Below are 22232 nucleotides of genomic sequence, written 5' to 3' on the forward strand. Positions count from 1 at the left end.
ATCTTACTGTAAACAGGAAGGCAAATTCTACCCTTCTACCCTTATCAGTATGTTTTACTATGTTGTAATCAAGGAGATTCCACATAATTGACATACTCCCCATGCTCCTTAATAAGTCCTAGTCAATGCCAAGGACCTTCTCTTTCCTAAACGTGTAGAACCATCCAGTGGTGACAATTTTAGAATACAAAGTGAAGTCAAGAAGTACCCTTACCAGAAGTTGTTCAGCAAATCATACAATAAAAGTAATACCACACAATTTAATCTTACCAATCACAGCTAAAAAAATGACTATAGTTATGAATACATTCCAGCACATTTTGCTGGAACTCCTAAAATATAAATATAATAAACATATGTGCTACATATAATAAATATAAATGCTACATGAATTAATTATACATATTATATATGTGTGTGTGTTAGCATATATTCTACAAGTATTAAAAATATATTTAAAAAAAAATTCATATGAATGAATTACCTGTTTCTCTCTCTCTCCTGGTTTTGTCCACCTCTTTTGAATACTATGACATCACAATACACTAATAGAAAAATTTACTGTTTGTAAGGACATCTTTTCCCAAATCTATTCGATCTTAAATTTAGCTCCCTAAATACAATGTCTTCACCTTCTGTCATGTTCTGTCACTGAGAAATAAACAGTTAAATCCAAAATGACAGTAGTGATTTCAAATTGATTGTGTTTGTTCTGGGAGCCTATGTATAAATGTTGTAACATGTTATAATTAATAGTGATTATAGTAAAGCTAACAGAATAAATGTTTGTTTTTTAATCAATATGACTTTTAAATAATGTTAATGTAGCTTCATAATATGTTCATCATGCTTCTTCCTTCTGCACGCCATATAACATCAAACACCCTGTTGAGACAATGAGTAATTGAACAACCTTGAACTAAGAACTAGAAACACTGATTTGCTCCATGAGCTGATGTCTCCTACCTCATGTACCTTTTCTCTTCCTTTAGGCCAGTGCAAGGTTTAATCAGTTCATGTTTGTACAGCACATTCAAATGTAAAGTATTATATAAGGATTATATATGTGGTAGCAGAGTCAGATTTAGATTTTTTATAGGTCCTGAGGGCAATGGTTAGAAGTCTACCATGCAAGGTCACAAAGTTGGATGGCAGAGAATGGGAAGACCCTTTGTATCTTTCTCTTTACTGGCACACACCTTAGTCAAGATACATGGAATCAAAGGTCCATTTTAAATAGAAATAATTACCAAACAAAACAACTGAGTACAGACAACAGGATTTCAAACAGACTGAGTTCCAGCTTTGCTTCTTAGAACCCCTCTACACTTGCAGGAAGAGATGCCCTGGAATCTAACACATGACCCATACAGTTGTGCCTCCTGCCATACCACATGTGAATAACAGGAGGTGTGATTGTGTGGATTGTGCATTACAGCGTATCATGGCTGGGAACCCCATCAGCTGACCCAGGCTTCCAGCTGCAGGGGTGCCCCATGGGTATCCCAAGGTACCCTGCTGCAGCTGACGTGGTGTCCCAGGCACAGGAGTGCTTCATGCACTCCTGCAGCTAGGAGCCCTGTTAGCTGATATGACTCCCAAATGTGATGCTGGGTACCAGCCTCAGCTGGGAGCTCCAGGCTCAAGAATGCCTATAAGCCCCCTCCCCCCCTCCCCCCCCAGTTGGGACCTCCAATCAGCTGATGGAGCTCCCAGCCCCAGGGGCCCCTGGCCACATGTTCAATAAATGGCATAGTATGAAGCATCTACAAAGTTATTCCACATATGTTATGCAATAACTTTGTAGCTTAATCCTCTTTTATCACACCATTAATTTCTTGAATGTGTGGATGACCACTTAGGGCATGATTAATGAGTTAATCATGCCTTAAATGTAACATGTAGATGGGGTCTTACTAAGGACCACATACTGCCTGAAATTCTAAACTGCACTAAGACATATATATTGGGAAAACACTGTACTCCAAAAGAGTGTATTATTATTATTATACAGAAATTAGGGGTAGAAGTAGAGATGGCCCTCTTTCTTAATATATAGGTGTTTTTCTCTCTTTTAGTATACTATCTAAGGAACTTAGTTTATCTTCAGTTTCCTTACAGTGTGTTTCATTCTATACACATATTTAATATGTAAGATAACCTTGTGTTCTATGGTGCACAATCTTGAAGCTTCTCAAAACAAGTTTGTATTATTAAGAATAACAACCCTGGTCAAAGGGCACCCAGGAGAGAGATGTAAGCTTTGTAAGTTATTTCACAATCTCACCTTGTTAAAAATACGCATCATCAGGGCTGTGTACTTAACCTTTTTGTAAAAGATGTGAAAGTGAAAAAAGATCAGATTACTTTAGGCACAGTTATTAGCCAAAGCAAAAACCTATAAAAATATGCGGACATTAACAGAAGCCAAAGGTCAATCTACACCTATCTTACAAAATAGATAATTCTGAGCCTCTCCAAGAAAGGCTGGGAAGGGAGTTACCAACTCCTTCCTTTATCCTTATCTTAGGGATAAGAAGCAGCTGGCTTAGAAAGACTTCATTTTTTTTTTTTTTTGAAATCAAAAATACCTCCATTGCTGCTTAGTGGAGAATCATGGCAGCTCCAAATAACACCTCCCATGCCCCTTCTCACATTCACAGCCATATATGAATCTCTGGTGAACAACTTTTTATCTTATATCAATATATTAGTAAACGTATTTGAACAACTGGGGAAATAATTATCTCAGGTAAAATTCTGGACCACTAAAGAAAAGAGAAATATGCTCTTGACTTCAACAGGGTTAGGAGATATTCACCCCTGGCTTATGATATTTACTAGCCTTGAGTAGCTCCTTATACCAGGAAGTGAAAATATTCTCAATGAAATCAATACAGCAACTCATAGGGTAAGATCCCATCCCATGTGAGATGAGATGGTGAAACCTAGCCCTATATATGCAGCTCCATTCCACATCATGTATTTCTCATCTCTATGCAATTGGAGAGGATAATACCTTCCCTACAGACCTTAAATCTTCATCATGGAAAGACTGAATGCCTTCTTTATGTTACATTGTTGTGAATCACAACCTTTAAAGGTGAAAGCTCTGGCTTGGGACTCTAAGAAGAATTTTTGGTTGGTTTCTGTCCTCAAGGATCCCCTAAAGCCAGACATGGTATGGCTCTTACAGGGGTGATCCTCTGGCTTCAAGATCCTGCCTTTTTTTGCCTTGGCTGCCTCAGCTATCCATACCCAGAGACAGATCCAGGTGGGATGCAGTGGTATGGTTGCACTTCCCTTTCCAGACCATGTTGCAGGACCAGCAGCCAGGGACTTTTTAATTCTCTGAAACAGGTAAGAATTCTACCCCTTCCCCTCCATGCTCAGTGGCACATTCCCTCCCCTTCCCGTTCCTACTCCCCGGCCTGCTGTTGCCACTATCTCTGGCTGACTTGAGGTGAGGGACAACTCTGGAGCCAGGCTGTGTGGGGAAGTCAGAGAAGGGTTTTAGCTTTATAACGTGGCTGCTCCAAATTTGAGCTACCACTAACACTGATCAACTTTTGAGCAGCTCAAAGTGCAACATGTAACAAGGCCCTAACAATCTGTTCTTGTGAAGTTTCCAAGTATTTCAAGGTAATTAGTCCTGATTTAGTTTTAATAATGGCGTATTTAGAACAGATGTTTTTTACCAAGATCCTGAAGTGAACTGAGGTTTCTCTAGAGATGTACCTGTAAATCATTTTACGTGATATAGATCAACCATTGCAGGCACAGTTAAAATATTCTTTTACTTTTCAATGGCTGTTTCAGAAACCAGCTGGTGAAAAGCTCCTCTGAACTAAAGAAACAAATGGTGAATTGTTTGGCAATATGAATGGACACTGTGGACATCAACATGATGATGAAAATTACAGATGTTTCACTCAGATTGCTTCAGAAGGGTGCTCGTGTCCTAATCTGCTCTGAACTCTCTACAAGAACTTGAAAACAGTACATTGAAAAAAGTCACCCAGTAACCTCAATTTTGCTTTTGTATTTTCCATTCTCTTTGCTCTATGTATTATTTTTTTTCCAAAGACCCAACACAATTGTCCTTTATTTCCAGCCACTCAGTACTGAGAGACAACATCATTAATAGCTTTTCAATGGGGACCAATACAACTCATTAGAATGTATTGATTTGTATTTGCTCCTTGAGCTTAGCACAGGCAGGATACATTTGATAAAAAATGACAGCCAATGATAATTGCACAGCATGAATTCTTTCTATTTTTAAATGAGCCAGGAAAAATGCCTCCCTCATAACAACGTCTTGTATCATTCAATTGCAGCAATCAGTTTTCTTGTATTAAAAAATGAGGGGGGAGGGGACAGGGCAGAAACCACAGGTGTATTATGTTTTTATAAGGATGGCTGTTAGCAGCTGTTCTGTGCAACTTGTACATACCCAGTATATATAGAGTCCTTCAGGTATGTATCTGAGGTATTTTAATAAGTTTCCAATGAGCATGTGCATTCTGAGATTATTTGAAGACTGATACATGCCAAATACGTGCATTTTTGCCCCCTCTGGAGTTGCAAAAGGCACGTCACTAGGGCAAAATTTGAAAAATGTCTTAATGGAAATAAAAAATTAATGGTTTACGGCACTAGGTGTAATAGAGGAATATTTTAGTGAAGAATTTTCAATCCAACCCTATGAATCTCACATAAAAATATGTAGCAGATGGATAAAAGTGCTGCTAGGGATCAAAACCTAGCTGAAGGATGGCAAACTTTAACAAATGTTAAGTGGTACTATTAAATTGTTTATATGTTCATAATTGTTACGTTATTATAAATGTTTATTAGATGTTTAATAGGGATACAGTGGGGTTCAGTGTCACATACTGTATATTTTTTAACTTGGAAATGAAGCTGAAAAAAAATGTAATGCAATGTGTAGCTAATCTTCACCTAAGGTATTTTGAATGACTATGAGGATGAGAAATTATATGCAATGCCCAGCAAGGTAAAAAATAAGAGAAAGTGATTGTGCAATGAGACTTATTTTACAAAAATAAGACTTGTTTTGTGAATGGCTTTTGGTAGATGTTGGGTTATATGACATTTCATGAATGGAGCCTCATGTAACTTTAGACAAACCATACTTCTAGACAGAGAAATAAAAAAACAAAACAAAACAAACAAACAAATGCCACTCAAAACCCAGAAATACCAAGATGGATATAGTGGGGAGAGAAAGAACATTTCATTGGGGATTGTAGTATGGCTGGGCAGCATTAAAAATATCGTATCTTCAGCCTGCTGTATAACTTGCTGCATGGCTCAGAGGTGATAGATTCTCTTGTGCCTTTGTCTGTACACTCCCCTTCCTCTTTTCCCAGTATGGACTTAAGTTAGAGACTGATAGTAGGGGAAGAACCATTGTTCCATGTGGCTGGACGTCTAAAGAAAGATCGTCTCTCACGTGCCTTTCTCTGCCAAAATTCATTAGGCCTTAAAAGGAAACATAATTTCCAACAATCATCTGATGAATACAAGAATAAAAAGAATCTTGTTTAAAAAATGTGCGCTACCTTTCTGCATTTCATGAATGTCACCATTAGAAAATATACATTAGTAAAAGTATATAGAAATACAGATTGACCTAACCACAAAGTTATGTATAAAACTGAAACAGGACATCTCCCAAAGTTACATTTTTTAAGTTCTTTTATTTAATCTAAAACAAGGACTTGGCTTAGATGTTGTTTATACTAATGGTGAACTTAAATACTTTTTTGAAAAAATAGTGTAATTTCAAGGTCAGGATTAATGCAGGATTAAATGCAGCATGTTGACTTTATAGGAGTATCCATTAAGGATCTCACAATGTTTGCCCTTTGTGGAAGTCACCCCCATATATAGCTGTAGGACATCATCTCCTATTTTCTAAAGTCTGAATTTCTTAAGTAGCTCCTATGCTGGGAACAGTGTGCTCTTTTGGTTTATGACAGAATGGATGACAATAGTATATTTCATCTGATTAAGCCAAAAATACTGCACTCAGAATAAGATTAATAGCTAACTCAGTATGGAACACTGAAGATGTAAGGGACTAAACAAGGTCTTCTTCCCACTATATTTGAAATTATTATTAATGGGGAGACAGGGCACTTAACCCTGATGCAACCACAATATATTGCTCCTACATACATATTTTTTTGAAAAATATTACCTTCACTTGGTGGTGGAAAGTAAGAATGAAGCACTTTAATATTGAGATATTTAACCAGAAGCTAAAGATTTTTTGTTGTACAATATGAACTAGGGTGTATAGCACCTGCAGACTTCAAAAATAACACAATTATTATTAAATTAAGATTAAGCTACTGACAAAGCTGCTCAATAATGGTTTTGCCTCAGACCTCACCTACACAACCCCCCCCCCGCCCCCGACTATAACCAGACAGATAAAAACTAAATAGAAACATAGAAGTAAAGGGTTACAGTCCATGATAAGTAAAGAACAGAGAGAGCTCTTTTGACAAATGTAAATAAATTTAAGTCAGAGAGGCCTAACATATTTCATCTCTGGATACTGAGAGCTGAAAAAATCCTGGATCCACTACCAATAACATTTGTAAAGTCATATATGACGGGCAAAGTCCCAAGAGACTTAAGAATGCTAACATAGTGCCTACTTTTAAAAAGGGGGGAAAAGGAGGACCCAATGAATTATAGATGAGAGAGATTGACTTTACTACATAGGAGGTCACTAGAGCATATATTAAAACAATCAATTTTTAAACACCTGAAGGAAAGATGGTATGATCACTGGCAACCAATGTGGATTTGTCAAGCATAAATCATGCTAAATCAACATGATGGCCTTCTCTGACAAGCTAACTGGTTTGATAAATGAGGAGAATGCAGTGGATATAACAGATAGTGCCTTTGAAACACATCATTCTCATAAGTAAATTGGAGAAATGTGGAATAGATACAGATACCATTAAGTGGATACTTAATTGGTTGAATAACCAGAAGCATACAGTAACTGTAAATGGATCAATATCACAATGGAAAAAGTCTCAAATTGAGTTTCATAATGTGTCTACAAGAGATGTTCACTGCGGAGTTGCCTAATTAGCTCCGCAGTAAACATTTAGGTGCTTAAATGTGGCCCTGTTAAGCTACAGGAAACTAATACACTCCACAGCAGGTTAGTACTTGTAAATACAAGTACTGTCCTGCTGCAGAGTTTTTTGTGTGCAGCAGCGCACATTTAGACACTGACCCGGCTGGCTGGGGCATGAGGGTGCTTCAGTGCAGGGGCTGCCTGCCAGACAGCCCTGCATTACAGCACCCTCGTGGCCCAGCCAGCCCTTCCACAGCATGTTGAGCTAGATCAGAGCAGCTCTGGACTGGCAGGCTGACCCCCTCGGCCCCCTGCCAGCTGGGGCTGCTCCAACCCAGTTCAAGGTGCTGTGGTGCCAGGCACACATTCAAACAGTGCACCTGGGACAATAACTGTGGTACGATATATGCCAGAGTTTATTGCTTCATGCTAGTAGCATGTGTTGATGTGCCCACAGGAGACTTTTTCTGGATCTGGTGCTCTTTAGTGTTTTTATTGACTTGAATACAGGAATGGTCTTGGATCCAGCTTCCTGGTTAAAGTTTGAAATGACATTGACACAAAAACTGAAAGTGTTGCAAGGATTTTGGAGGATCAGATTATGATTGAAAAGGACCTTGATAAATTAGAAAAGTGGGTTGTAGATAACTAAATGGAGCTAAGTAAAAATAAATATAAGCTGCTGTGCCTAGGGAAGAAAAGCCAACTGCACGCTTACAGAATGGGGGATAACTGGTCTGGTGGTAACACTGCAAGAAGGATCTGTGTTTTATGAAGTATTAACAGATACAATAGTTAGTAATATGACAAATTCATAACAACAAGCACATATTACTTGAGGCTGCATTGACAAAAATAATGCATGCAAGATACAGGAGGTGACAGTACGAGCCATACTACATGTTCAAATTAGAGCTGGATAGAAACCAGCTATAGATTTGTCACATATTTTCAAGCGCTAACTGTATTCCTGGTTGGCTCTTCTTATAACTGGATAGTCATTTTTATCTTGTGATAATTACTTTTCACATGTGATTCATCTAAATTTGTTACATGATTAACCAGTTAATTGTGTGATAATTATGTTGTAAATGTGGCTGGGCTTACTTTGTATGCAAGGCCAGTCTAAATTTATAGCATGATTAAACTGTCTTACTTTGTATGCGTGGCCAGTCTAAATTTATAGCATGATTAAACTGTTAACGCTAATGTTGTGTAACACATGTAATATGTAGCAGGGGCCAATGACTATTTAGCACCGGTTAAGCATCAGATGGAGAATTTTGTCCATTTCTGGTCACCACATTTGAAGAAAGAGATGGGTTGGCAGCGGTAGCAAGCAATTTGAGGATGATTTCCATAGCAGCTTATTGATGGGTCTTTAGGTGACTTAAGTCTAATCCTTAAGTCATAGATCCACCTGCAGAAATTGCAGATCTTTCTGCACAGGGGAGAGTAGGCTGTAGTCTGGGGTTTCCTTCCTTTTCTATCTCTTCTTTGCTTTGAAGGCAAGATGCTTTATCTCAAAGTGGGCTGCTGCTTGGTTGAGGTTCTGGCACCACAGGAGTCAGTTGGCAGCCAGCTTTGCCTAGGCCTTGATGTTGATGTCCATTTTCTTGAGGTATGCCTTCAATGTGTCTGTGACAGGGTGCAGTCTTCAGGTGCATTTTTTTTAATAGGTCGGTGAATGTGCCCCCGTCAAGTCTTGCTGAATTTTCCTTCCCTGATCAGCTTCTCCCTCCCCATACCCTCCCTTTTACTTTCCTGCTATGACTTGATGTTATGTGGTTAAAAAAAAAAAAAAAAAAGAAAAAAAAAAGAGGGAGGCTGACCCACAGGTTCCCAGACAGGCTTCAATCTCACCACCTGTAGGACAATGAGCTTTTGCCTTAAAGGCAAAAATGGACACTTCTACCTCCCCTTGATGTGCTCTGTGCCTCACAGATGTTTTATAAATTTCTCTTTATGTTGGGGTCTCAGCAGCTGTGGGCTTAACCCCTCTCTCTCTAACTATGCCTGTCAGTCAAAACTCATTAAACAGGGCTTGACTCTGGCTCTAGCTCTCTAACTTTCTTCAGCTCAGGGCCCTCCATTCCATACTCCCCATGACACTAGGGCTACTGGCCTTTCTCCACTATGCCCCTGTGGCACCAGGCTGTTGGGGTCTCAGCCCCCTCTGGCTTTCACCCTCTTTCTGTAGTTAGGGCCTTTTGCAATGCGATGCTGCAGCTAGTAAAGCGACCAAAATGCTGGCTTGCATCCATAGATGTATCTCAAGCAAATCCCAGGATGTCATTCTCCCCTTGTACTCGGCCTTGGTGAGACTGCAGTACAGCTGGAGTACTGCATCCAGTTTTGGGCCCCACAATTCAAAAAAGATGTGGAGAAGCTTGAGAGAGTGCAGAGAAGAGCCATGCGTATGATCAGAGGTCAGGGAAGCAGACCTTATGACGACAGGCTGAGAGCTATGGGGCTCTTTAGCCTGGAAAAGTGCAGGCTCAGGGGTGATCTGATGGCCACCTATAAGTTTATCAGGGGTGACCACCAGTATCTGGGGGAACGTTTGTTCACCAGAGCGCCCCAGGGAATGATGAGGTCAGATGGTTATAAACTCCTGCAAGACCGTTTCAGGCTGGACATAAGGAAGAATTTCTTTACTGTCCGAGCCCCCAAGGTCTGGAATAGCCTGCCATTGGAGGTGATTCAAGCACCTACATTGGACACCTTCAAGAGTAAATTGGATGCTTATCTTGCTAGGATCCTATGACTCCAGCTGACTTCCTGCCCTTCGGGTGGGGGCTGGACTCGATGATCTTCCGAGGTCCCTTCCAGCCCTAATGTCTATGAAATCTATGAAGTCCACCCACTAGGACCTGGCTTCAAGGCTCCTATCTCCTCTTCCACTGACTTTGGCCTTGTGGCCCTAGTACAGCAGGGCTTCTTGAGCCTTTTATCACAGTGCCCCTCAGTGCTAATGAGGTCTCCTCCTCCCCTACAGCCTCAGCCACAAACCACCAGCATTTTAACATTAAACATGAAACATAGGCCCCTATCACCATATAATGAAAATAAAAAAAATAAAAGAGGCAAAGTTCCCATTTACATGCGATTGTGCTTCTGTCTCACAGTGTGGCATATTCTTCCCAAGGAGGCTGCCACAACTGCTCCATAGTCATCGGGAGTCTTCCTCTCTGCTGCCTCTCTGGCCTTCTCCACTTGCAGTTTAGATGGTTCTGGCCTTCCCCTTCCTGTCACCTGACCAGCGGGCAGGGCTCAATCCTTAACCCCTGCTCGACTGGCTGGCTACACCCAGAAAGTTCTGGATTTAAAGCGACTGCCCTGTTTCTTGATAACAGGTCTAGGGTTCCCTGTTACAGTATCCTTTTAGCATACTTTTCTTGGACCTGGCAGGCAAAGTTCATGTCAATTGACCCACAGGATGCATAGTCACATTGTGAATCATTGTAGACAGCTGAACAGTGAACATTGTGTTATGTGTCTGTAAAGTGCTTGGTCTAGTAATAATACTACTTTGAATTTCTGCAAAATGCTTTACATCACCCTCAAAGTATTTTATGATATGAAGGAAAACAGAGGCACACACAAGTCATGATACAAGTCCATAGAATAATTAGAAACAGAAGCTAGCTCTTTTGACTCTTGAATCCACATTTAGGTACCACAGTCCTTAGATTCATAGATGCTAGGGTCAAAAGGGACCTCAACAGATCATTGAGTCCGAACCCCTGTCTAGGCAGGAAAGCGTGCTGGAGTCAGATGCACCACGATGCCTATCCAGCCTTCTCTTAAAGATTCCCAAGGTAGTGGAGAGCACCACCTCCCTTGGAAGTCCAATCCAAATTTTGCCTACCCTTACCATGAAGAAGTTTTTCTTGATCTCTAGCCTAAATCTGTTCTCTGTCAGTTTGAGACCATTGTTCTTGTTACCCCAAGAGGCACCCTGGTGAACAAAGCATCTCCAATCCCTTTCTGTGTCCCATTGATGAATTTGTAGGTAGCCAGAAGATCACCTCTCAGACTTCTCCTGTGGAGGCTAAAGAGGTCCAGGTCCCTCAGTCTCTCCTCATAGGCCTTGTCCTGTAAGCCCCTAACCATACGAGTGACCCTCCTCTGGACCTCCTTGAGTCTATCAACATCCTTCTTGAAGTACAGTGCCCAAAACTGGATGCCATACTCCAACTGTGGTCTGACCAATGCTGCACAGAGGGGAAGTATCACCTCCTTGGATCTATTTATCATGCATCTGCTGATGCATGATAAAGTGCAGTTAGCTTTGCTGATGATGCCGTCATACTGACGACTCATGTTCATCTTGGAGTCCACTATGACTCCGAGATTCCTTTCCACTTCTGTGCTGCTGAGAGGGTCACTTCCCAGCCAGTAGGTGTGCTGGATATTTTTGCACCCTAGGTGCAGCACTCTGCACTTGTCCTTGTTGTACTGCATCCTATTGTGTACTTCTCACTTTTCTAACCTGTCTGCAATCATTCCCTACCCTCCGGAATGTGCACTTCAACCCACAATTTAGTATCATCTGCAAATTTGGGCAGAATACACTTCACACCCACATCCAAGTCACTGGTGAAGAACCCTGCGGGACACCACTACCCACATCCTTCCAGGTCAATACTGACCTGTCTACTACCACTCTCTTGGTGTGACCGCTAAGCCAATTTGCCACCCACCAGACCATGTAAACATCTGTCACAGCCTCTTAATTTATGTATGAGAATAGGATGTGATATCATATTGAAGGTTTTGCTAAAGTCCAAGAAAATGACATCCACCTCTACTCCTGTACCTAAGCATTTTGTGACCCTGTCATAAAATGAAACCAGATTGGTCAGGTAAGATCTACCTGCTCGGGGGTCAGACTTGATGATCTATTGAGGTCCCTTCCAACCCTAACATCTATTAATCTATGCTACAAATCCATGCTGGTTTCCCTGCTGCATTATTTTTCCCGCTGCACTCCCACAAATATGATCCTTCATAATCTTTTCAAAGACCTTTCCAAGGATGGAAGTGAGACTGGCCTATAATTACTCAGATCCTCCTTCCTCCCTTTCCTGAAAATAGGGGCCACATTGGCCCTTTTTGCAGTCCTCCAGGAGCTGACCAGAGTACCACGAGCACTCAAACAGCCGTGCCAGTGGTTCTGCTATGACACCGGCCAATTCCTTCAGGACCCTTAGATGCAGCTCATCTGGACCTGCTCACTTGAACACATCCAGTCCATCCAAGTGACTCTGTACCAAGTCAGCATCATCAGTTGGTAGGCTGGTGTCTCTCTGATGCCCATCTGAGGATCCATTAGGAGACTTATATTGAGCCCTGTGTTCAGGCAAAAACTGAGGCAAAAAACTCATTGAATAGCTTAGCCTTGTCCCACCTGTCTGTCACTAATTGCTCCTCCTTGTTCAGTAGGGGTCTTATGCTGCCGTGCTCCTTCCTTTTACTCCCTACATACCTAAACAAAGACTTTTTGTTGTCTTTAATTTGTGTTGCCAGCCTCAGCTCTGTATCTGCTTTGGCTTTTCTAACTACCTCCCTGCAAGTGTGGGCCAAGTAGGTACACTCCTCCTTGATAGCTTCTCCCTGCTGCCACTGCTTATATGACTTCTTTTTTGCCCTTAGGCTCCCCTGGATTTTCCTGTTTAGCCAAGAAAGTTTTTGGCTCCTTTTCCCCTTTTCCCTCATAGTATGATATCATAGTATGATCCCAGACTATCATACTGGGATAGTCTCCCTCCGTGTCTGAAGGATCGCTTCCTTTAGGAACGACCACCCTTCCTGGACTCCCATCTCACCAATACTCTGATCCTGCAGTGCATCATTGACTAGATTCCTAAGCACACTGAAGTTAGCTTTCCTAAAGTCAAGCACTTCTACCCTACTAGTTATCTTACCCACCCTACTCCATCTGGTGAATTCAATTGATTGGTGGTCACTGTCCCCAAGATGGCCACAAATCTGCAGCTCCCCTACCAGGTCCTCAACCATAGCCAACACCAAGTCCAGTAAGGCATTCCGTCTAGTGGGACCGTATATCTCTTGTGTTAGGTGAGGGTCCTGCATGCAGGTTAAGAACCTACATGAATGGTTGGATTTGGCTGACTGCTCCTCCCAGCAGATGTCAGGGTAGTTTAGGTCCCCCATGACAACTATGTCCCTAGACCATACAGCCTATGAGAGCTGCCTCAAGAATTCCAAGTCTAGCTTTTACTCTTGGTGTGGGGGTCTGTAGCCAACTCCCACCACCAAGTTCCTTTCCCCATGACCTCCATGTATCCTAACCCACAATGCCTCAACATTCTCCTCCTCTGATCCCATTTTGATTAGGGTAAATGTATAATGCTCCTTTATATAGAGACCTAACACACCCCCTTTCCTCCATACTCTGTCCCTTCTGTACAACCTGTAGCCCTCACCATGTACCTCCCAGTCATGGGTAGTGTCCCACCAGGTTTCCATTAGCTGCACTAAATCAAAGTTATTATCTGCAAGCAGAAGTGTGAGTTCTTTCTGCTTGTTCACCATGCTCCTAGAATTAGCATAGAGGCACTTGAGCCCTCCGAATGGTGCCTTTGATGCCTCCCACCCTGTTCTGATGCCCAAAGGGTCCCTTGGTACTTACTTGGGGTGTACTGCTGCATATCTCATAGTTTATAGGTTCTAGACTCTCTTCATCTCCTGCCCTCCCATCCCCCATCGTACTTGGTTTACAGCCCAATGTAGGAGGTCAGCCAACTTGTAAAAAAAGAGACTCTTAGCTTTTGTGGAGAGATGAAGCCCATAGTGTCCCAGGAGGTCCCTTGCATGTAAGTGTGGATCGTGGTCCAGGAAGCCACAACTTGCACAATGGCACCAACTCCGGAGCCGTGGGTTGATTTCCCTGACACAGGTGACATGACACATGTGACTTCTCTAGGAGTCTCTTGAAGTAATTTAAATTCTTGGCCTCAGTCAACCTATAAGAAATATATATGTGGATATAAACACCACAGCTCTCAGCTAAACTACACACACCAAATGTAGGAAATGTTCTAAGGTTTACTCCAAAGCTTCTACCATTTGTCTGCTGCAATAACAGTGTTATTTCTTACATTCTCTTTCTATGCCAGCCAAGTTCAGGTGGTATAATCAGAACTACATGAAAAGTTCAAATTATCTCCAGTAAAGCAAAGTGACAAACATATCATATATCAGCAAATAATCCTTCCCTTTTAGACACCTCAATTTATGTATTATCCTCTGGCATGATATCCATTTCTACTCAACATGTCATATTACTGCATCTCTTGGATTTGATATAGGACCAAGCAGCTAGGGGTAAAAATGGATATATGTCATCCAATGGCTGTCCATACAGACAGAAGCCCAAAGATGTTGGGTTCCGCTTCCAGCAAACATATCAGCTCTAGCCAAGCTTCTCAAACCTACACCAGCTGGCAATGATCACAAAGTAGGAAGCCACAGACCACTGCAAATTAGTTGGCCTTTGATCAGGCCCTAGTACCCAACCTGGGAACAAACCATGAAGAGGAGGGAAGGAAAAGAAGTCACAGAGCTGGCTACAGGGCTTTTCTTCACAGAGATTCAAAGTGAAGTTTTACAGTCTCACTGCCTTGCCAAAGAAGTGTCTCAGGCTTTTCTAATCCCTCTAATTTGTAAAGCTCTCAGCAACAATCCTCTGCTGTCTATACTTGAATAATGATTTCTCTTCTCTTCTAGAAGTCTGTGAGATTGTTATTAAATGCTGTTAATTTGCAGGTCCCATCTTTTTTTCTTTCAGATTTTTTTTACTTTCTATTCTCTATATTTTACTCCATATCTATCTGAGATTTTTTAATGGAATAATATTTAAATATATAGGAGAAAGAAAGGCCTGTATGTTTAAAAAATAACAAGGCTGGGCCTCTACAATTTATGTGATTGCAGTCAGCATAACATATTGCTATTTGGCCTGCTATCCTTCACTATACATAATTTCTGCTGGTTATAAAGCTCAAAATAGTTAATTTTATCTCTCTGCTTATACAATAAATTATTTTTCAACTACTTTATCTATTTTTTTCTTCTTTTTTTTTAAGAGTGAGAAAATCCCAGGAACATTTTATTGAAAGCCTCTCCCCATTTGTGTCTCATGAGCTGTGAAATATGGTTTAGATACAAGAGAAAAGATAAATAGTTTTCATTTGTAGCCCACAGAAAATGGTTTGTTCTGCTCTGGTAACTGGTAAATCTAAAAAATACCCTAACATAAATTCTGTTCTTTTTAATAACAATAGGCATTTAAGTGGATGGGTGAGCTTGTTCAACCTTTGTGTGATGCATCAAGTCAAATCCTTTAAAAATTTTAATGCTACAGGCTCTTACCATTTAAAAGCTCTCTCTCATTTGGGTTAAAATGTACAGTATTCTCCTAACTCAAGGCACAATAAGATTACCTTATCTGAACAAGTATCCTGGGAAATTGTATTTTGAACAATTGTCTTCTACATGTTACATCTCATTGTCTGTTGCTTTCAGATTGGAAAGATGTTCTGATTATTCCATGTAAATATGCATATGTAGTTCATAATTCTGTCACTACAGCAGCTCTTCCTTTGACTTACATACTTCTTTCAAATTAGATAAATTTCAGGATCCATAAGCATCACCATTTATACAAAACTACTTATAGTCTTTAATTACTTTCATCACCAGAGTATTTGAGCTCCTCCTAAGTATTTATGAAGTTACCTTCACAACATCCTTCTGAGGAGAAAAGCATTAACTAGTTCCATTTCACTGATAAGGACCTGGAGCACAGAGAGATTTTTAAGGGTTATGTAACATGTTAAACTTAACACTTATTAGGTGCAGTTAAAAAGCAAGCAGATGCATAGTCAAGTATAGGCTAAACTGTGACATTGCAAATTTGTACCCTTTCAAGCAAGGGTTATCTTCCCTAACTTTAATAGGTTGCTACATTCCAATAACTTGCAACTGTTGCAAGTGAACATGTGACAAGGTCCAAAGTGATATCCTTGACCTGATTTAGGAACTCCATAAAAAAACCCTAGAACTAAATCTGTTTAACTAGTGAAAAGAGTGAAATTGGTTAGGTTGTTGTTTCATCTTGGACTCATTTACTCTCTATTTAAATATAAGTTAAGCATGCAATATGTAAACTATAGATAATCCAAAGTAAGAAGAATGTACATTGTACAATATGGAAAATAATCAGCTAAGATACAATCCTAGATCTGTTAAAAGTCTGGATATGTTAAAAGAATTACAATTTGTTCTCTGAAGTGTCACTGTGAATACAATTCATCATATGGGAAAAACTAACAAGTCTCAACAAAGAGCCACTGATATGGCTGTGATTTTTGTATTGCTAACAATTTCCTTTTTAATTAAACTGAGGACAACTTTGATTTTAATGTAGAATATTTGGGATAGTGTTCCATAACTCCTGGAAATGGGGTTGAAGTGAATAGGAAGGTGACATTTTTTATCTTAGTGCAAAGCAAAATTCAAGCACTCTGACAAGTATTTTGGAAGTTCAGAGCCCCTTTCTGAATTTCTCATTGATCCTCTCTTTCGCTTTTCCACTGTAGTTAAGATCCTCTATCCTCTCAGGCTAACAGGAACAAATATGAATACAACTGATATAGAGAAAAGACTATTGGCTACTGTATTGTACATGGACTGTAAGGGGGAGAATCTTCACCAGCCAAAAGACAGTATGGAATTTAGGAAGCAATAGCTCATCCACCAAGCCTTCATCTTAGGGTCTTCTCACTTATTACACTTAGCACATGCTAAATCTGTAGAATGTTATAAGGTATTAAAGTTAAAATATGTTCTGAGCAGTCACACACTAACATTTATTATGATCACTGACACTAGAGGACTGTCTAGCTGGCACCCCACCACACTTTTCTGGAAAGTCTTATCCACATACTTCTTATGGCAATGGAAAAATAACCCTGCACAGAAAAAAGTATTGATTGGCCAACTGTCTGAAGACACAAATTTTAATTCCTTCTTGACAGGGCACAGGATCTCCAGTTCTTCCTTGACTGACTGTCCCAGCTGAGATTTGAGCAACTTCTTGGAAATCCCAAGTGGCAAAACTGAGCAAAGCCCTGGACAATGTAATCCAAAGGTTCTCTGTGCTCTGGGGGCATGAGCTCCTGGCCCTGGTAAGGTACAACTTTGGGAACCACGATGCTACCATAGGCATCATACTAGTCCACTTGCCAAAGGCATAAGGTGATTATGTGCAAGCCGTGTCTCTGCAGTTCTGTTATTGGATATCACCTAGCCAAGGCAGAGTGCTACCAGTGAGTTCAGACTAGTAGGAGCAATCCATGCTTGAAATCTGGTATGACAAGCAGTGTTGGCAGAACTTTAGGATGTCCTGTGGAACATTCATGAAACTTTGTTCCACGCTTCCCTCTCCTGCACCAGCACCAGGACATTGGGGTTTTGTGCTCCATGTCTGTCAAGAGAAACATGTCCCTGTGATTTAGGGCCTTTCTCTGTGGCCAAAAAATTTGGTGTGGGACAGTGTGACAGGGAACCCGAACCCTGTCACGAGAAAGAAGGTGCACCCCTACAAGGCCAGAACCTTCTGGGCACAGAGGGCTGGGGAGGAAGGGGTTAACTGCTGAACTGGGACGGGTAGTTAGCTGACTGGAAGAGGCAAGACTATAAAAACCCTGTGTTTAGTGTCAGTTCCCTGCCAGCAGCCCAGAAGGAAGGAGCTCTCTGCTGTGGAAGAGAAGAGAAGCCTGAGTGCAGGAGCAGCGTCTGTCACTGCAGTGGGATGAAGAATTCCCAGTAGGCATGAGCATGATTATAGCTGGGTGGCTTCAGTTTAAGTTATAGCTGAAGGCTTGTGTTTGTGTTGCTGTTTTATAACCGGTGGTTGGGGTGAGGCTATTAGGGGTTGGAGGAGGCCTCATAGGGGACCCACAGCAGTGTGGGAACCCCAGCACCAGCAAGGGTGCAGCATTCAGGGTGCACAGACCCCAGCCCCAGAGAGGGGCAGTTGAGAAGCCCTAGAGAAGGGGGCGTTGCTGAGAAGCCTCAGTTCGGGCGTGGTGAGCCCCAGATAGAGGGCATTGCTGAGAAGGCCCCTAGAAAGAGGGCGGTGTTGCTGAGAAGGCCCAGGGAAAGTGGGGCCACAGTTGGCGAGTGCCAGAGAGGGCACAGAGAGAGACAGGGCTGCGGAGAGTCCGAGTGCCAGTAAGGGCATCGTTGTGTGACGATATTAAAAAGGCCAGGGAAGCCTGGAGCACCGGGGCAGGGTGCAGGTGTATATTTTTTTTGGTTGTTTGGATGGGTGGGGTCGCAGCCGGGTTTTGAACTGGTGGCCTTTATGGCTGGGGGGGGAGCGGCACGTGTGCCTTTGGGCCATGGGGTGCCATGCCTTGAAAGATGTCCAAGAGCCTCCAGATATGGGAAGGAAGAGCTAGAGCCTCAAAGTCTAACCCTGTTTGGTGGGTTTGGATAAAGAGGCCTAGCTAGAGAAAAAGGGGATCAGTCCATCATAGGAGAGACCCCAATGTACCCAATATAATCGGCAGTCTCCCGCTCACATACTAATTCCATCAAGACGTGGCAGGAGAGATTAGAGTGGGACAGCAGAGGTCCAACTCTAATCTCATCCAAGGCGCGGATGACTTGGAAGATGGCGCTGGGGAGGGCGACCTGTTACAGACAGACAATGGTAATGATGTCCATGCATGAAGTGTGTAATGTCATGATTGTGAAGTAGGGCTTTTGGTTCATCCAGCTGAGGACCCACAAAAGGTCACTGCTGCGTTTGAACAGTTGGACTCCCCAAACTATCAGTGGGACTCACATGCCCATTTTATGTCCCCCTTACCACTATGGACTTGGAGTGCCGACCATTCCCCACTTAATCGTCAGGGACCTACTGTAGCCACCCCCCCCCCCGGTTCATGAAACCACACACTGTCCAGCTGGTCTCCAGGAAGAAGTACATCAATTACTGGATAAACAGCTGTTGGATGATGGTGGAGTGCACCTTTAGATATCTAAAAGTGGCCCAAGCTGAAGAACATGCCCAGATTCATAGTCATCATCTGCATCATCTACAACATATGCAAGGTGAGGGGTGAAGCCTTCGTGGACACCAGGATGACTCTGGATAACCCCATATCAGGGAAAGCCTTTGACACTTTGAATGATGCCTGGGCTGAAGCAGCATTCCTGGCTAAGCATCACAGACAGACCCACCACCAACCTTTTCTGATCAGGGAAGTTTTGGAGGACTACTTTCTGGGACAATATTCTGCTGGTCAAGAGGGAGTTCAGGGAGAAGACCTCTGAGCAACTGTGAACCTTTCATTCACCATGCTGAACAATTAATGTTGTTACAACTTCTCAGTAAACATCTTTGATCCTAATCATTGAGCCAGACATTCCCTCTTGTGAGGGGGGAATTTGGGTGGGAGACTGAAGCACAGAGTCTTGTGTTAAGGGGTAGCAAGGGCTGGTTGGGAAGGGGAAAACAAGGCATGTGAATCCCATATGGGAAATTCTTAGCAATACAAAAATCACAGCCATATCAGTGACTCTTTGTGGAGACTTGTTAGTTTATCTCATATGATGGATTGTATTTCCCATATGATGGATGTAGGGATGGGTTAGGATGACTTAGTAGTAAAAGCAGTGATGGATCGTGCCCTGTATTAGTATTGCCTTTTCCTCCCCCATGGATCTGCCAACGTCTCTTGCCACAAGATCTCCCCTGAAGAGCAATACCCTGTCTGAATCTTGTGATCCCAAAGTTGACGCAATGCCAAGATGTGAGAGTAACCTAGTATCACAAAGAACAACAACCGTGACTACCACCCAAAATGGTTGCATCCCATAGTGACAGAGGTGGCTACTATCCTGAAAGATGACAGTGTTTCCCAGTGCCATAACAACTAAGTTTGGCACCAGGGGCAAAGCCCACAGAAGCTGTCTTCTTTCACCCTACACACAGATCTGGTGGGCACAGCCCCTGTCCCCATGCTTGCCTGGGAGTACACGCAACAGCAGGAACCACCCAACCACAAGCTGAGAATCTTCACTGCTAGGCAGACCAGTTGAATAGTGGGGCTGGATGAGAGCTACTATTCTTAGGTTGGTGCATGGGGAGGACATATCAGGTTTCCACTCTGCACTTTGTATGAACTTATTAACCCTTAACAAGGCCACTGAACACAGTTACTGGCCCCACCACTGAGTCCCTTAACTGGCTTATCAATACACTTACTGGACCCACCACTGAGTCCCTTAACTGGCTTATCAAGTTATAACTGTGCCATTGACCCATGCACAATAACTATCAGCATAGGCTTGCCACCAAATTGCACCTCCACTGCATTGTGCAGAACATAATCAGACATCTTCTTGCTCCTTCCTGGTCATTATGGTAGCAAGATGCAGAGAGGCAACTCCATCATCATTTTTATTGTTCTCATCATCATTGTGCCATGCCAGGGCTATGAGTATCCAGTGCATGACACAGTGGGAAGGGATGACAGTCTACCTCATGAATCCTGGAAAGTTCTTTATGATAGGGAAACAAGGTCCTCACTGAGACCTTGTGGATGTCCCTGCCCCTAACATACTGCAACTTCAGGCATTTGATTTTACTGCAGATCTGCTACCATTCCCACTGGTGCCTCTGATCCACTCTCTGGACTTTGCTGAACTTGTAGCACACCTCGTTCTGTCAGCTGCCCTTCATACCCTTGGAGGTGGTAGCAATGGTTCCCTTCTCACCCCAGATCATGATAAGTTCCAGTGTCTTGCCTAGAGTCTAATTTCAGGCCCCCCTCCTGAGGTCTGACATTCTCTGATTCCACATGGTTCATGAAGCTAGGTGATGACTGTCTGTGCTGGAGCTCTTCAGCAAAAGTGGCAGGCCTCAGTGACCCATGTGGATGCGAACAGGTATGTGGTTCCATATGGGCCAGAGTCACACCCCCTGGGTGGGTGAGTTTGGGAGGGTGGATCCCTTGTCTATGTAGTAGGAGTGGGGGACCTGGGAGCAGTGTAACCTGGAATGGTGGAGGACAGCAAATTGCTCATATCTCCATAGAGCAGGGCAAAGCTAGATTGATATGTTCTTTAACATGATCTGGAGATACTCCTCATTGGAAAAGGCATAACTTTACTGTCATATGAGCATACTTAGCACGTGTTTTCCAACAGATAATAGCTAGGAGCTCACTCTGGGACCCTGGACAGTTCTTCCTTTCTCCCATATATATAATATGAATAAGTCATGGAAGGAAGAGGGCAAAAAAGGGAGCAGGGCAGGAGCCATACAGCCACCAGGGAGCATCATGACCACTCCTAGAACTTGATCCTGCTACAGCCCTGAACAAACATGTAACCAATTCATAACATCTCCATCCTCAGAGAATTTATGGTGTATGTGGTGAAGTAATCAACTCAACAAGAAGTCATCACTCTACTCATAAACGAAAAAGAACCAACAGCACAAAAAGGAGAAAATATAGTCTTCCAATAAAACTTTTCCTCCTTCTTTTATTTATTGTTATTTCCTTTGCTTTTTCAAGGTCCCACATAACACAGTCTGTCACTCTAGGTTGGGTTTTTTATATAACTGAATTAAAGAAGTATTAGATCATTAAAATGACATTAGGTAATTAAAATGGCATTTTGTGACAGGGGGGGCAAACTAGAAGCCACATCACAAGTCAGCCCACCCACCTTCCTAGAGCAGTCTGCCCAGACATTCCTGCCAAGACTTGAGTGTTAACAATATATTAAGTGGGAGGCTGCCCATTCACTACCCCAATGCCCGGGGGCACTATCCACAGCTCTGAACCTGACATACACCATGGCCCATGCCTTACAGATCCAGATTGTGATTGCTCCCCAGTTTGAGGCCTGGGCAAATTCAGTCCAACGTTGGTTCCATTCATGCACACACTCACTCTGTCCCCCTCTCACAGAGGGCCTCCTGGATGCCACCCCCCTCTCACAGGGGCCTCTAACATACTGCCCATTACTGGGCCACACTCCACCACCC

This window comes from Alligator sinensis, unplaced genomic scaffold (genome assembly GCF_000455745.1).
Source record: "Alligator sinensis unplaced genomic scaffold, ASM45574v1 scaffold238_1, whole genome shotgun sequence".
Classification (NCBI taxonomy): domain Eukaryota; kingdom Metazoa; phylum Chordata; order Crocodylia; family Alligatoridae; genus Alligator; species Alligator sinensis.